Source organism: Bombina bombina, chromosome 4, assembly GCF_027579735.1.
Source record: "Bombina bombina isolate aBomBom1 chromosome 4, aBomBom1.pri, whole genome shotgun sequence".
NCBI classification, from domain to species: domain Eukaryota; kingdom Metazoa; phylum Chordata; class Amphibia; order Anura; family Bombinatoridae; genus Bombina; species Bombina bombina.
The window spans coordinates 510,582,563-510,601,003 of NC_069502.1; the positions used below are offsets into that span (position 1 = coordinate 510,582,563).

At 35.8% G+C, this 18,441-nt stretch overlaps 1 protein-coding gene across 4 annotated transcripts in view; it reads left to right on the forward strand.

Moving 5' to 3' along the window:
- The window catches only part of COL19A1 (collagen type XIX alpha 1 chain), a 1,696,717-nt gene that overhangs the window by 1,290,551 nt on the left and 387,725 nt on the right, over positions 1 to 18,441 (forward strand). The window lies entirely within an intron of this gene.

The window sequence follows — 18,441 nt, forward strand, 5'->3', positions numbered from 1 at the left end:
TCTTCCAACTGCTAAAAGCCACCATTACTCTTACTAAAGAGGATTACATGGACACAGCATAGCCCCAATCCAAAATCCTTGCAGGGAAAAGTACCCATTAAAGAATTAATATCTTCAGACACCATATTCAAACATCCTCCTGATGTACAAGGCAAAGAATTACTGGGGGTTTATGGGAAGTGGGAGTGATATTTAACAGCTTTACTGGGGTGTTCTTTGCCTCCTCCAGGTGGCCAGGAGTTGAATTCCCACTAGTAATTAGAATGGATTCGTGGACTCTCCATGCCATTGGAAAGAAATGAAAAGTTTAGGAAACCCAGGATAGCTTAGAATATTGACCTTTCTAAAGGCCCACTTCCATCCTTTAGAAACATATGCATGCTTAGATGATTTTCTAATCCATTTCAATGCATTTACATTAAAAATACTGCCTCAGCTGTGCATAAACTATAAGAAGAAAAGGAAAAAAAACAGGTTTAAACTGGTGGTTTTTGTGAAAATAGTGCCAGGTGTCAGATACCTATAGCAGCAGCAGGTATGAGTGGTGTACTGTACCTTTAACAAACAACTTTTGCATACATGCACTAAGTAGAAAGAGAGGAACCAAGAGGAGAGGCTGAGCAAAATCTGAGAGCCTGTTAAACTAAACAGATGTTCCACTTTGTTAGCGTTTTCACAGGGATTTTCACAGACCTTCAAGTAAGCAACAAATATATGGTCAATACAAAGATAAAACATTATAGCTATTTGATTCAGTAATAACATTGGCGTTTATTCATAGGTATTCATTATGTTGGGTCTAATTTTAAAGACAAGGTTGTATTTTAAATTAATTGAGCATCACTTCACCTTCCCTTGACAGCCTTTTGTTAGTGGGCGTTCATGACGTTTACATCTATAATTATTTAAATTGGACAATTTTTGATATCTAACTCATTAAAGAGAACCGCTAATAATATGGAAAAGCAATAATAATTGCAATATATAGGAAACCTGCTTGCAAAACAGTTTACATAAATGTGTATACATGTGTGTGGTAAAATATGTCTCTTTTTTGTTATGGTAAATTAACAGATTCATAAAGCGTTAAATAAACATTTTATTTTTATATATATATATATATATATATATATATATACATACAGTATATATATATATATATATATATATATATATATATATATATATATATATATATATATATATATATATATATATATATATATATATATATATATATATATACCATCAAAGAAAGACCTTGCACTCACTGGATTTTTCAACAAAATTTTTACTTGGCAAAATTAGTGACGTTTCGGGGACAGTGTATCCCCTTCCTCAGACAGTGAATGCTTCAAACATTAGTGAATTTATACAAACAAACAAATAAACCCCTCCCCCCAATTAGCAAAAAAAACGCCAAATGTGTTGCTAAGGTGACCATATGTCACAAAGTAAACATAGTATAAACATAATACATAAAATGCAGTATAAGCCATCATTGCTCCTATACAAACTGTGACCGTGCAAGCGTTCATATTAAAAGACCTGTAGCAATACTGGGCATGGCGATCGGTATCAGAACTTCTATATTTTTTGTGCATGGTAGGTTGCGAGTCAGCTTATTTATTAATTTAGTATCCGACAGCTCATTTAATAACACAAGAGGCTTTCAATATTAGTTGGCTCCCCTAACATAATGGATATAAGGGGTATGTTGTGATTACTAGAATTGTGGAGCATAAGTTTGTTTACCATGCCCAGTATTGCTACAGGTCTTTTAATATGAACGCTTGCACGGTCACAGTTTGTATAGGAGCAATGATGGCTTAGCACCCTGGTTGTTACAATTAAGTGAGAGTGCACATCTTTGCTAACGTATATATATATATATATACATACTTGTAAGCAGGAAAAAAGAGCACTCCACGGGACTTTTAAAAATAAAGCACACTTTTTTTTTGTGGAAGGTGTGAACGTTTTCGGACACACTGTCCGTCCTCAGACAAAAAAGTCGACAAAAAAGTCTACATTTTTTTGTCTGAGGACGGACAGTGTGTCCGAAAATGTTCACAGTAAAGTATGCTTTATATTTAAAAGTCCCGCGGAGTGCTCTTTTTTCCTGCTTACAAGTGTATATATTTTTGGTGCACCCGGGGCCTCAGCCCAGGATTCGGGAGTAAGGTTTGTACTATATATATATATATATATATATATATATATATATATATATATATATATATATATATATATATGGGAGTCAAAGGGTAAACAGCGCTTATGGAGATTCTTAAAAACTGAATAATATTAAAATCTCGGCAGTGTTGGTGGGTAAAGAAAACAAAAAAAAAAAAAAAAAAAAAAAAAAAAAAAAAAAAGGGAAGAGAAGTATATGAATATACGTATATATATTAGAGTCTTTGATAGGATATTGGAATCCTAGTGTAATGAAGGCGTAATAGATACCCTTACCAAAAGTTACCTCAATCCTATGAGGTAAGTTTGCCGCATTGGAGGATGTATCTAGTGGTTGAATGAATCCTGGATGTTCTGGTCTGTATAAAATCGCTGCCTCTTGGAGTAGAATGGGATGTGGGTCCCCTTTGTGCTGGTTTCTTTAGGAAACTTCCTGTATTTATTGCCTCTTGGAGCTTGGTTTTCTTGTCTTGGTATGAACTTTCTTGTCCAGATAGGATGTCAGAGCAGGTGACGTGGTTACAGGGTACTTATTTCTTTTTTCTTTTCTTATTTTTTCTTCATTTTCCTTAGAGTTGTGTCAGCAGATACAAAAAAATATCCTATTCCTTCCTTACGTCTGAAACGACTCGGAGTCGGAAAAGGGAAATTTTTTTGTATCTGCTGACACAACTCTAAGGAAAATGAAGAAAAAATAAGAAAAGAAAAAAGAAATAAGTACCCTGTAACCACGTCACCTGCTCTGACATCCTATCTGGACAAGAAAGTTCATACCAAGACAAGAAAACCAAGCTCCAAGAGGCAATAAATACAGGAAGTTTCCTAAAGAAACCAGCACAAAGGGGACCCACATCCCATTCTACTCCAAGAGGCAGCGATTTTATACAGACCAGAACATCCAGGATTCATTCAACCACTAGATACATCCTCCAATGCGGCAAACTTACCTCATAGGATTGAGGTAACTTTTGGTAAGGGTATCTATTACGCCTTCATTACACTAGGATTCCAATATCCTATCAAAGACTCTAATATATATACGTATATTCATATACTTCTCTTCCCTTTTTTTTTTTTTTTGTTTTTTGTTTTCTTTACCCACCAACACTGCCGAGATTTTAATATTATTCAGTTTTTAAGAATCTCCATAAGCGCTGTTTACCCTTTGACTCCTATTTTTCCTATATTGTATAGACTTAGTCTATCATACAATATTTGTACCTTCATAGCTGCTCTATGAGATTTTCATACCTCTGACTAGCGCATTTACTTGAGTAACGCCTGTTTCCACTCACTGACACTGAATGGTAACATTCTACTTAATTCTATATATATATATATATATATATATATATATATATATATACTGTATATGTCTCAAGGGATTAGCATTCTCACCTTCCACAAAAAAAAAATCACTGCCAGGGTGTTAGGAACATAAATCACATAGAAATAGTAGCAGATCCGCGCTCTTTGGACTTTTAAAATCAATAATTTATTGTGAACAGTGACGTTTCGGGGATCCCCGAAATGTCACTGTTCACAATAAATTATTTATTTCAAAATTTCAGAGAGTGCGGATCTGCTATTTCTTCTATATACAGGCATACCTCGTTTTATTGCCCTTTGCTATATTGGGCTTCGCAGATGTTGTTCTTTTTACAAAATGAAGTTTTGTGGCAACCCTGTGTCAAGCAAGTCTATCAACACCATTTTACCAACGCTTATACACATATAAACACATATATACACATGAATACACATATATACACACCACCAGCAAAGAGATCATGACTCAGATTATGAAGGCTCAGACGATAGTTAGCAATTTTTAGCAATAAAGTTTTTTTTATTTAGGGTTTGTACATTGTTTGTTTTTTTTAGAGATAATGCTGTTGCCCACTTAATAGACTACAGTATAGTGTAAATATAACTTTTATATGCACTGGGAAACAAAACAATTAGTGTGATTCACTTTATTGCTATATTTGCTTTATTGCGGTGGTCTGGAATCAAACCTTCAATATCTCTGAGGTACGCCTGTGTATATATATATATATTATATAAAACACAGAAATGGACTACACTCTCAAACCAGACTGGGTATGCATCATATGACCCTTCAAAACTCACAACCCTGGGTGCTCACTGGCAGTAGCAGACAGTTGCACAGCTCTCAGGGACTCGGGCAGTTAACCCCAGACAAGCCTGGGTGCAAAGTCCATAGGAAAAATTAAAAAACAAAATTATTAACACAACACATAAAAGGTCTGGCACTCTCTTGAAAGCGCACATCTAGATTAAAGGCAAAATGGAAGAGTTAATTTGGCCAAATGGTGATAGGCTAAGCGCCACGTCAAGGTTCCTTCCTCCCTGTGTCCCTAACCTACAGGCACACAATACCTTCAACCAAACACACTGAAGTACAAACAAGGGTGATACAAGCCCTTTGTAATTTCCCTAGACGCATATAAAACAGGGAAATTAACTGCATTCTCAAAATAGATTGGGTACTCATCCTATGACCCTGCACAACTCACAGCCCTGGGTGCTCACCAGCACTCACAGAGAGGGAAATTACAGTGCATGCTGTATCATGCTCACTGGATGCCTTAGGAGTGAAGCAGTCCAGTAATGCACAAAAAAAGTGGCCCATGGTCATGCAATTACTTTGAAGCCCAGTCACAGTGTTCAAATCAGCCAATAGGATAAGAGCTAATGAAATCCTATTGGCTGATTTGAACAGCCAATAGGATTTCAGTAGCTCTCATCCAATTGGTTTTGAAGGCTCAAATCAGCCATTAGGAATTCAAGGGACTCAATTTTTATTCGCGTACCTTTTTGCAAAAGAGCTGATTATCTTGGGGCAATGCCCTGCAAAAAGTCCTTACTGGTAGTTTATTAGATTAGTTTTTTGGGGGGGGCTTTTTTATTTTCATAGGGATTAGGTGTAATTTATTTAAAATTTTGTAATTTTATTTTTTATTTTCTGTAATCTTAGATTTTTTTTATTTTCTTTAATTCTTGCTTAAAGGGACAGTCTACTCCTGAATTTTGATTAGACTGCCCCTTTAATTTATACTTAGTTTATTTGTATTTTAAAAGTAGTGTAAATTTTTTTATATTTAATAGTAACTTTAGTATTTTGTAAATTAGGTAATTTAAGTTTATTTAGGGGGGTTAGGTTAGGGGGGTTAGGTTAGGGGTTAGGTTTATTGCGTTGTGGGCTATGGCAGTTTAGGGGTTAATACTTGATTAGGTTTATTGCGTTGTGGATTAATGGCGGATTAGGGGTTAATAGTTTTAATAGGTAGTTTGCGATGTTGGGGTTCGCGGATTTAGGGGTTAATAATTTAGTTATTACTTGTGGTGTGGGTTTGATGGCGGATATAGGGGTTAATAGTTTAAATAGGCATATTGTGTTGTGGGGGGTTGTCGGTCTAGGGGTTAATACATTTAATATTAGTATTGAGAGGGGGGATTGCGGATATAGGGGTTTTACGTGTCAGGCTTATTTTTGGGAGGCGTGTTAGACTTTTACAGGAGATTTGTTATTTTCTTTACTTTTCTTAGGCGCTGGCAGTTTCTAAAGTTCCGTAAGTCACTGGCGACTCCAGAAGTTTGTCTTTATGCTCATTTCTGGACATCGCTAGTTTATCAGACTTACGGCACTTTATGAACTGCCGGCAGGGTTTATGTAATACCCCAATGTGCGAGGTGAAATTACGGACGGCGCAGGTTCCCACGCTCGTATATTTGATCACGCCCAATGTGTCAAAACACCTCTAGATAAGTACCCGGGTGTATCTAAATTCTACAAATATATACTTTTGTGTAGCAGTTTTGAATTGGGTGGCCACTATTTAGTTTACAATCCAAGCATTATGAAACTGATAATTCCATCTTTGTAGTATTTGGCCTATATTTGCTATAATTTACTTGGAAACAAATACATATGGGCTATTCCTAAAATCAGGACAACATAATGTGATCCATTTATCAAGCAGCAAATGCTTCTTCGGAGGCCCATCGTTTTTGGCTGACCGTATGCTGTCTGCATTTAGCGAAGTCCGCTCAACACTTGATAAATCAAGCCCAATAAATATATTTGGTGGTATTGTTCTTTAGCTACACTAGTTTTGTAGATATGGTTATAAAGAAAACTGCAAAAAAAATGCTTTTTCCTGTCAGTATATTTATGAAAATCTTAGTAGTGCTATCCAAATAATATATATAAGTTTATGGCAGGGTTATAAACACAATACAAAGAAGTAGAAACCCTTATCAACCATGCACCTACTAGACCATACAATTAATATAAATATCTGAATTCTTTTATTTAGTTAATATCCATAAACATATTGAACTATATTTGCAATAAAAGGAAACTAAATAAAAGTTTATATGCGTTAGAACCAACTCTTAAGATATGCTATTCTTCTTACAAAACCCAGAACAATATACCTTCACAATTCAGCCTTATTTATTTAACACAATGGGACTAAAAACCTTTAACATCCAAGCAATACAATTCTAAACAGTGTTTATAAAACAATAGGATAAAATATATATTCTGCTATTTAACTGCAATTTATCCTAATACAAAATTAACCGACAATATCAGAACTTGTATAGATGAGTTACTTAGCCAATTCAGACACAGATTTGAACAAAACCTAGGCTTATAACTACCAATTTAAAATACAATATACTTCACCAATTTTGAACCAATTCGTAGCGGTCTTTAGGTCATCTCATTTGAAAGAAGGTTTTTGCACAAATCAAGGATAAGTTTTAAGCTCCTTGCTGAAGTGAACTTTTTTTTTTCAGGTATATCGCAGCCAAAATCAGATCACTAATTTTCAACAAGTTACAGACAACTCTCTCTTGTGCATTCAACACTCCCATTATATAATCATTGATGACATCATGTGGGTGGCACTACGGGAGCTGACCTTCCCATTGGTTATCTGGGAAGTCTAAATCGGATTGGCCCTTGGAAATTTCATTTTTAACAGCCAGAAAGAACCTTCTGGCTGTAGTTCTCGCAACATAACACCAGGTGGCAGCATACAGTACAACATAGCAATACAATACAGCATTTCTGACATTTTTAAGCAAGTTAATTTTTTTTTTATAAAATGGTTATTTAATCAGATCACACTCTCTGCATTAATCATATATAACCCCAATTACAGATGGTTAATATTAGGTTATTTTTTCTGATTATTCTGATACCAAATATGTTATATTATTAACATTTTATTATATTAAGGTAATTTAACACTGCTAATTATTAGCTTAAAATGCATTATAATTTTATCAGTATTCTGGCATTTCTTTGCAAATAACAGCTTATTTTTATATCTCCAGATTGGTAGTATTTAAAACTCCTGATATTTGCATCCAGTCAGATATAGTATGTGACATTTCTGTGTATTTCTTCCTGAATACATAAATCCTGTTTATGTCGATCTGAAATAAAAATAAATGTTAATAATCACTTCTCTTCAGGTCCATAAACATCTATTCATGTTCTTAAACACACAGAGGCTAAGATATTCATGCCTTCAAAATATATATATATATATATATATATATATATATATATATATATATATATATATATATATATATATCATTCAATCTTTTACTTTCCATATATATATATATATTTAGATGTTAATGTTTGATATCACATAAATATACATCTCATATCCATTAAAATATATATAGTTGTTTTGAAATCATAATGTAAGTCATGGGCCTTCACTGTATTATCCTAACATTCTAACTTTTCAGTAACTTCAGTTGCCAGACTTTTTGTCTCATACTCACCACATGGGGTCAATCCACGAGTAGTTGTAAAAGTCTTAATGCAGCATATTTCCTGTTTAGCCAGCAGTGCAGATGTGGATTTAAAAATTAACACCATGTGCATAAAAGCTGCCTCTCCATGATTTTGATCAGTTCCAAAAGGGTAATTCAGACATTTCGTCTCCATATATTTGCCTGTATCCTGAAACTGTTATATTTTAGTTCCTTGCTAAATTATACAATTGCATAATTTAACATATTGAGTGTGTGAGATCTGCCAGAGATAATCCTTTGTTCTCCTTTCAGCCAAGAATGTCTCCTGTGCAATTGGAGTGGGGGAGATCTAATCCTTTGTCCTACAGACCATGTTCACATCCACAGATTTATTAGATAAAGTTAAATATATTTCTATATATTATTTAATAATATTTCAAATACCTTGACATAAATCCCCCTTTCCAATTCAAAAATATGTAGGACACATGTATTTGAATTGGATCAAGGTTAGTGGTATTTGGTGAGGATGTTGACCGTACACATCATGGACAGTCTTCTATGTAGATAGTCTGTCAATTTTGAACCTTCATGTTTATCAGTTAGGCATCTTTAAACTATAGTATGTCTTTAGTTCATTTGGGGATATGACACTTCATTCTCCCTCTATGACTTGTAGTTGGGATCTGGGATGACACGCTCGCAATTGATTGATATGGGCCCATTTATCTATGAAACTTTCATTTTTGGGGATCCGTATTTTATAGGCCACTGGAGATATTTTGTCAGTAATGACGAAAGGACCTTTCCATGAGGGAAGAAATTTCTTCTCCCTAACCTGATCTCTTCCAAAGTTATAAAGATAAACTTTATCATTTATTTCATATTCCTTTTTGGATGTTTTGAGATCATAATAGGTTTTAGTGGCAGTTGCGGCTCTTTCTAAATTCCTTTGAGCAAATGCAAAGGCATATTGCAGGTGTTTTCTTAAGTTCTCCACATATTGATGTGTATTAGCAGCGTTTATCAAGTTTTGGTCTGATGTACGGTATAGCAGATGCTGAGGTAGAACCATTCTTCTACCAGTCATCAGTTCAAAAGGTGACATCTTGGTAGCACTACTTGGAGTTGCTCTTAATGCCATTAAGACTAGAGGTAGTTTTACATCCCAGTCTTTACCTGTTTCACTCACAAACTTTTTGAGGATTTTAACAATGGACTGGTTGTAACGCTCTACACCACCACTTGAGGCAGCTCTATAAGCAATATGGAGCTTTCTTTTAACCCCTAGTATTTTCCACATTTTTGTCATCACTTCGCTAGTGAAGTGGGTCCCCCGATCTGATTCGATTCTTTGGGGCAAACCAAATCTGGAAAATACATGGTTGATGAGCAATGCTGCACATGTTTCAGCACTATTGTTAGGTGCACTAATGCACTCTACCCATTTAGTGAACAGGCATGTCACTGTTAACATGTATTTGTTACCTCTTGATGACCTTGTTACTGGACCAATAAAATCAATTTGTATATCTGACCATGGCATTACCATCCCCCTTTTCTGCAATGGCGCTCTATGCATTGGTGCAGTGGGTTGGAACTGTGGGCAGATTAAACACCCTTGACAGTAGGTTTGAACGTCTTTCAACATGTGTGGCCAAAAAGCATAATCACGCAATATTTCATACGTGAGTTTGGCACCGCGATGTCCAGATGTGGGAGCATCATGGGCATGTTGGAGCATTAGACCTCTGAACTTGGTGGGTACTACCCACTGCTGGATGCCAGTTTTGGAGGTTCTAATTAACAAACCATCCTGTAATTTGAATTGTGATTTAGATTTTATTAAGATTCTCAGATCTTCTTTGCCAATACAATCATCTTTTGAGATGGGGTTGCTTTCAGGATCTTCTATGTGTTTATAGAAGATGCCTACAATGGGGTCTTCTTTTTGACTAGTGATCAGGTCCTCACTAGGAGAATCCTGACTCCATTGTACCAAGTTAGGCTCACTCTGTTGTTTTGCCTGGTTTCTGGTAATGGCTTCTACCTGAATTGCACCCATTAAATGGTCAATATTAAGGAGTTCTCCAGTTATGGCTCCTTGTTTGGCTAATGAATCCGCAAGGTCATTGCCTTCCTTATCAGGACCTAGAACTCTGGAATGACCCTTGGTCTTTTTCCAGTGTATGGTTAAATCATTGGATACTACCAGATTATCAATCTCGCAGAACAATTTGCCATGCTTGACTGGTTTGTGATTGCTTTTCTGCATGCCATTTCTTTTCCAAGTTGGCAGGTATTCAACAAAGCTGTCACGCACATAATTTGAGTCAGTTATGATCACAAATTCATTAATACTATGTTCAATAGCCATTTCAATGGTTTTGAAAACAGCAGTTAGTTCTGCAACCTGACTTGATCTTGGTCCAATGTTGAAACCTATAGATATATTTGGGAATCCATTTGCCCCAGTTATACCAATGCCAGCGACTAATCTGCGCTCATTATCAATAGTGGCATGGTAAGAACAACCATCAACATATACCCAAGGTAATGTTTGACAATGGTCCTCATTGTACATTTTATATGGGGAAAGCAATTGTTCTTCCAGAAAATCATCTTCTGATAATTCTTCCCCAGGATCTCTAGCAGTACAGTCGTGGAGCTCAGCAAGCCCTTGTGCGACTGGATTCTTTTTATTCTGCTTGTAGCGAATTTCTAAGGGCCAGCCTTGTAAGGAAAGAGTCCACGCTGTTATGCGGCTATTAGACAAATTCCCATCTCTTATTCTCTCACTTTGCAAATATAGCAAAGGCTGGTGGGCCGTTTCTACAATAATTTTCTCGCCCTGTATATAGCTGCGGAAATTTTGTAGAGCCCATACAGTAGATAAGAGGGCTTTTTCGCAATCGTTAAACTTTATTTCTACTGGGGATAGATTTTTGCTCGCATAAGCAATGGCTTTGTTCAAATTATCATGCTTTTGGTATAACACAGCACTCATGCTTACATCTGTGTACCCTGTTTCTAAGTAGAAAGGTTTACCACCTTCAGGGTACGCTAAGCAAGGTGCTTGAGTGAGTTTTCTCTTCAGCTCTCTGATGGCTGTCTCTTGAGACTCACTCCAGTGCCATTTCACATCCTTCTTTAGAAGAAGTAGTAGTGGTTTAGCTAATTCCGCATAATTATCAATGAATTTGCGAGAATAATTCGTCATACCCAGGAATGATCTCAATTCCTTTAAGTTAGTTGGGTTTTTAGAATTCACTATAGCTTCCACCTTTTTCTTCTGGGGATTTAATCCATCAGAGGTAACTTCATGTCCCAAGAAGTTTACACGAGTGCGGCACCATTGAGCTTTTTGCAGGGATAATTTGACACCTGCCCTTTTAAGTTGGCTGAGGACGTGTTTAAGCTCTGCAATGTGTTTTTCAAAGTCTGTGCTTTTGATTAAAACATCATCCACATAAGATAAGGTCCCCCTTTCCAGTGCGTCAGGCATAGCCTTATGCATGAATACAGCAAATTCATGTCCAGAATTTATGTATCCAAATGGAAGTCTCTGGAATGCATACTGAATCTTTTGGAAGGAGAATGCTAGCTTATATTGGTCCTCTTCATGTACCTTTATGGTCCAATATCCCTGTGCACAATCAATGGCAGTGAATATTTTGGATCCCTGCATTTGTGCTAGGCACTGGTCAATGTATGGTACAGGCCAGCCAGACATGTATACTCGTTTGTTTAGCTGTCTTAAGTCAGCACACAAACGCCATTGTCCATTGGGCTTAAGGACACCTAGAATAGGATTATTATAAGAGCTGTGCACCTGTCTGATAATACCTCTTTCTTCCAAATTCCTTATGATCTCTGCAAGAGAATCATATGAGGCTAAGGGAAGTCTGTATTGTTTGACAAATACAGGTGGCGCATTAGGATCTGTTTGTATTCTTGCAATGTGCAAGTCTGTGGTACCACAGTCATAAGAATCCTTAGCGAAAATATCCTTGTATTCCATTAGGAGTTCTCGCAGCTGTTGGCGTTCATCATCGCTGGAACAGCCATTAGCTAAGGATATTTGCTCTTCGACTATTTGCTGAAATCCTGGAAAGATTTCAGGCTGTCCTATTTCATAGGCTTCTTCCAGTCTAGAGGTGAGATCCCCTTGATTATAATTTACATTGCTCCCATGACTCTGGGTATTGGGGTAATCTTGCTGTTTGATTGGCTGATCAAACACTAGAGAGGCTTCTTCAATTTTACAGATGCCTTCCTCTGAGCTGAAGGGATAAATAGACTGAATATTAAATAGACCCTCTGGCATAGATGCAAAGGATTGTTCTATTAATTGTTCTTCAGTTAGGTATCCTTCAGGTATTAGCCCAATTACATTATTCTGGAATCCAAAAGTGTAATAACTTGATTCCAGTGCATATCCTATGGTAGTTCCCTTGGATAATGTTATATCCTGTGGGGTCATGTTATGCACAATAATATTTATTGGAACAGTTCCAATATTCACCATAGGAGTGTAGGTTACTGAGACACCCAGATTTTGTATTCTATGGGAGAGGCAAATCAGTGTTTCAGAAGTTTTTAATTTCTGACCTCTCTTTACCTGTAAGGGTAAAAGAAATTTATCAGCCCCAGCAGGAATTATAACATCGCTAGATACCTGCATATTCACAGCATATGGCAATTGCTGGTTTGATTTCAGGGCTGCATTTTCATCCTGAAATACTTCAGGGTCCCCCTTTAACCTGCTCCAGAGGCAAGAATTAATCAAATCTATTTGTATGGCATATCTATGTAAGATATCATTGCCAATGTATATTTGATTATGGGGAGTATTTAAAACTAAAAACAGGTGCTTCACTGACTTATTACCAATAGAGATAGATAATAAGCACTTAGCTGTGATGTTATAGCTTTCAGACCTGTCATCCAGGCCGTTGACACAGTGGTCTTGGGGAGAAAGATATTTAATCACTTTAGGTTCAGCTATTTGCGTTAATAAACCTTCGCTTATATAGCTAGCTTCCTGTTTTAAGTTTATTTTAGCATACTTTGTTTTACCAAGGTCATGCACTTGTATAGGGATAAATAGATCCTCTTTAACTCTCTCAATCCCTGTGAGGTATTGAGCGTGGCCTCCCCCCTTAGGGATTTTATGATCCCCCTTGTGGAGTGATATGGTTAATACATCGCCATCTAGGGAAATATTCGCTATCTTTCCAGGCGAAATTTTAAAAGTATTACCATCAGAGCCACTAAAAGGAGTCTGATCATCTATTTGTAGAATAGTGATTTCAGGTATAGGGTTATTCCTGAAATGAATCTCCACAGCATCTGGTTTCTCTTCCACCACGTGACAGCTATGTCGGGCGCGAGATGTACCAGATTTTTCATAATTGATAGGCCGTTTAACTTGCGACCAAATTACATTATTTATGCAATCAATTATGGTGCTTAATCGTTTCAGGAGATCACTACCAATAATTAAACGATCAGTTGGCAGATCCACTATAATGACAGGGTGTCTTATGACCCTGTTCCCCAATTTAAATTTTAACCAGGCAGTACCGTAGACTTTTAGGGAGTCACCCCCAACACCTATTAGAGAACCGTCAAATTCTTTTATTTTAGGTTTGTGGGGTGTTAGCTCATTTAGCTGTGTGTAGTACCTGTGGGATAAGATAGTTGCCTGTGACCCAGTGTCAATTAATCCCCTGATAGGGTTGGAGACTGAATCTTGCAGCTCAACTAGTACATAATATCTTCCTGCAGTTTCTATCATTTCACACATAAAATTTGCATTCTTGTACATCTGTGGGCTTCGCCACGTTTTACCTGAATTCGCTGTGTCATTCGATGCAGAGGAACCTTCATACCTACCTGTTTCCTCTATGACAGGGTTGGTTGGATTCTTTTGTACTGCATCTGTGGAGATAAGGTTAGGAGAGAGCTGCAAGGGAAGAGATTTGTTAACTTTTCCCGGATGAGGTTGCTTGTCATCACGGCCAAATCGTCCGTTTCCGGTCTGTGGGGAGATAACATGATTAGTATCATTGATATTTATTATTACAGTTTGTATATCTCTACCCTCCCCTTCAGGTGATACTGCAGTATTTATGACTGTGCCTGTGGTCCACTGCTGACCACTGGCTGTACCCCTAAAAAAGTATTGTTCGGTTGCTGAGATGTAGATTTTTGACTCATATTAGCGATTTGTTCGCTCAACCGATTTAATTGGGTAAACAGCATATCTACCTGATTGTACAAGTTACCTCTACCCCTGGGCCTATCTCTTGGTGCCCCATTGTACTGATTCCTGGACCATTGGGTTCCCTCAGAATCAGGGCCACTATTTCTATTCTGGCGTGGTTGCCCCTGGGGTTCAGCTTGTTCAGTATTAGTACTTTGGGGAGCATTATATACCTGGGGTGTCTGGTTACCCTGAGAATATCTTCGCCGTCTATTGTATCTACCCTTGCGCGGATACCAATTATTTGGTGAGTATTCTCTTTGTGAGTAATTACTCACCTGATTATGTCCCCCACTTTGGTTATAGTCTCCCTGCGCCTCAACCTGTGTAGGGGGAGGGGCAGAATTAAACCTCTGTGGAGATGGCCTGTTTTGACTGGCCACCTCTGCATAAGTCCTCTTGTTAGACTCCAAATTGAGGGGGCTAGGTGACACCCTAGTTTCTGCCACAATTTTGGGTTTTGACTCCTTTTTAACCCCCTGCTCACTGGACTGCTGAATAGAGTATAACTTCGTACTCTCTTTGATCAGCCATTCCAATGAGCAGTCCTCATCAAAATCTCTAGCTAAGTTGATTTTGATGGGTGTAGGCAATGCTTCAAAAAATAAATTTACAAATTCTGAGCCATCAAATCTGGGATTATCTTCAGCCATACTGTACGCATTTTTCAATACAGAAAGGAATTCGACTGGACTCTGATTCGCACGACACTTTAAACCATATACCGCTATTTTCGCGGCAGTTTTAGTGCGATATTGCCCGAATTCTTTTCTGCATTGTTGTTTTACCCCATTCCAGGAATGAATATTCATATCCTTTAGTGAGGCAAAGAATTTGTGATGCTTACTGTCAAATACCCAAGGTAGAAATTCAATTTTCAATTTCTCACTTGTAACATTCATTATAGCTAACGCATTTTCAAAAGCCTGTAAATGATCAATTACAGATGTTGTTCCCTTATTGGAGAATATAGGTACTGCGCGTTGTACAAAAGTGATTATTTTATGGGAATCATAGACTTTATCAGACTTATTTTGGGATTCTCTGTTAGAGTTTCCCTCCCCTGCATCAGCTGCGCTACAGCTGTCCTCTGGATTTACATCCTGAGGGGATTGTCTATTTGGGAAATCTACTTCTGACCCGTTAGGGGTCATTTGTCTATGTTGTTCTATATATTTTCGTACCTCGTCCCTGACGCGTTCGCTAAAGGAGTTAGCATTATCTGTATTATTCTCATTGCTAATATAGGGGTTTTCATTATGGCGATATGACCTTTTTAAATCGCTTAATTCTCTCTGGCTTTGCGCAAGCTGTTTATTTAAATCTTGTATCTGCGCGATTAAGTCCATATTGTGCTTATCTAAGGTGGCTAGGTTTTGGGCAAATTCATCCATTTTATTTTTGGCTATTTTTAAACCCTCTTCGCGTCTGCGCGAGGAACGAATACTATTTTCTAGCTCCTGTATTTGCAATCGTTTGTCTGTGACACAAAACGACATTTCGTCAATTATGCATATTAAAAGGGGCCAGGATTTTAGTATTAGTTCGTCTCGCTTTATGGGAGCTTTGCATTGATTAATCATTAATAATTCCTGGAAGAATTCATTCTCTTCATTCCACATATTATTATTAACGGTAATATTTTTAGCCCTAGTTTCAAGCATATCCATAAAATCATTTAATTCACCCGCAATATTAAACTTCCCTTTAAGGTAACTTAAGATATCTTTCTTAAGGACCTGACCTTTAGTAATAGGTATGGTTATGGGACCAATTTCATTGCTATGTATAGAATTAAATGAGTCACTTCTGGCTACAGACATTATTATATTGGTTTAGTACTTAGTTAAACTAAAACGCTAATACAATTTTTGCCAATAAAAAGAGAGAAGGAAAATTTTTATATTTCAAAAAAAAAATATTATTAATTTTGAAATATGAAAAATTAATATTCCGAAATATGAAAAAATTAATATTTTTGATTTATTTTGAAAATATGAAAAATTAATATTTTTGACCAATTTTGAAATATGAAAAATTAATATTTTTATTAATTTTTCAAAATTAATCTTTAATAATATTTCAAGATGTTAATGTCAATCTCGAAATATGAAAATTAATATTTCAACTTTTCAAAAAAAAATATATCTTCAAAATATTAATATCGAAATATGAATTTTTTCTCTTTTATAATAATTTCTATTTACTTACAAATATATTATATCAATTATGATGGATATTAATAAATCTCATGCAATGCCTCCAATTATTATGTCAGTATATTTATGAAAATCTTAGTAGTGCTATCCAAATAATATATATAAGTTTATGGCAGGGTTATAAACACAATACAAAGAAGTAGAAACCCTTATCAACCATGCACCTACTAGACCATACAATTAATATAAATATCTGAATTCTTTTATTTAGTTAATATCCATAAACATATTGAACTATATTTGCAATAAAAGGAAACTAAATAAAAGTTTATATGCGTTAGAACCAACTCTTAAGATATGCTATTCTTCTTACAAAACCCAGAACAATATACCTTCACAATTCAGCCTTATTTATTTAACACAATGGGACTAAAAACCTTTAACATCCAAGCAATACAATTCTAAACAGTGTTTATAAAACAATAGGATAAAATATATATTCTGCTATTTAACTGCAATTTATCCTAATACAAAATTAACCGACAATATCAGAACTTGTATAGATGAGTTACTTAGCCAATTCAGACACAGATTTGAACAAAACCTAGGCTTATAACTACCAATTTAAAATACAATATACTTCACCAATTTTGAACCAATTCGTAGCGGTCTTTAGGTCATCTCATTTGAAAGAAGGTTTTTGCACAAATCAAGGATAAGTTTTAAGCTCCTTGCTGAAGTGAACTTTTTTTTTTCAGGTATATCGCAGCCAAAATCAGATCACTAATTTTCAACAAGTTACAGACAACTCTCTCTTGTGCATTCAACACTCCCATTATATAATCATTGATGACATCATGTGGGTGGCACTACGGGAGCTGACCTTCCCATTGGTTATCTGGGAAGTCTAAATCGGATTGGCCCTTGGAAATTTCATTTTTAACAGCCAGAAAGAACCTTCTGGCTGTAGTTCTCGCAACATAACACCAGGTGGCAGCATACAGTACAACATAGCAATACAATACAGCATTTCTGACATTTTTAAGCAAGTTAATTTTTTTTTTATAAAATGGTTATTTAATCAGATCACACTCTCTGCATTAATCATATATAACCCCAATTACAGATGGTTAATATTAGGTTATTTTTTCTGATTATTCTGATACCAAATATGTTATATTATTAACATTTTATTATATTAAGGTAATTTAACACTGCTAATTATTAGCTTAAAATGCATTATAATTTTATCAGTATTCTGGCATTTCTTTGCAAATAACAGCTTATTTTTATATCTCCAGATTGGTAGTATTTAAAACTCCTGATATTTGCATCCACCCAGATATAGTATGTGACATTTCTGTGTATTTCTTCCTGAATACATAAATCCTGTTTATGTCGATCTGAAATAAAAATAAATGTTAATAATCACTTCTCTTCAGGTCCATAAACATCTATTCATGTTCTTAAACACACAGAGGCTAAGATATTCATGCCTTCAAAATATATATATATATATATATATATATATCATTCAATCTTTTACTTTCCATATATATATATATATTTAGATGTTAATGTTTGATATCACATAAATATACATCTCATATCCATTAAAATATATATAGTTGTTTTGAAATCATAATGTAAGTCATGGGCCTTCACTGTATTATCCTAACATTCTAACTTTTCAGTAACTTCAGTTGCCAGACTTTTTGTCTCATACTCACCACATGGGGTCAATCCACGAGTAGTTGTAAAAGTCTTAATGCAGCATATTTCCTGTTTAGCCAGCAGTGCAGATGTGGATTTAAAAATTAACACCATGTGCATAAAAGCTGCCTCTCCATGATTTTGATCAGTTCCAAAAGGGTAATTCAGACATTTCGTCTCCATATATTTGCCTGTATCCTGAAACTGTTATATTTTAGTTCCTTGCTAAATTATACAATTGCATAATTTAACATATTGAGTGTGTGAGATCTGCCAGAGATAATCCTTTGTTCT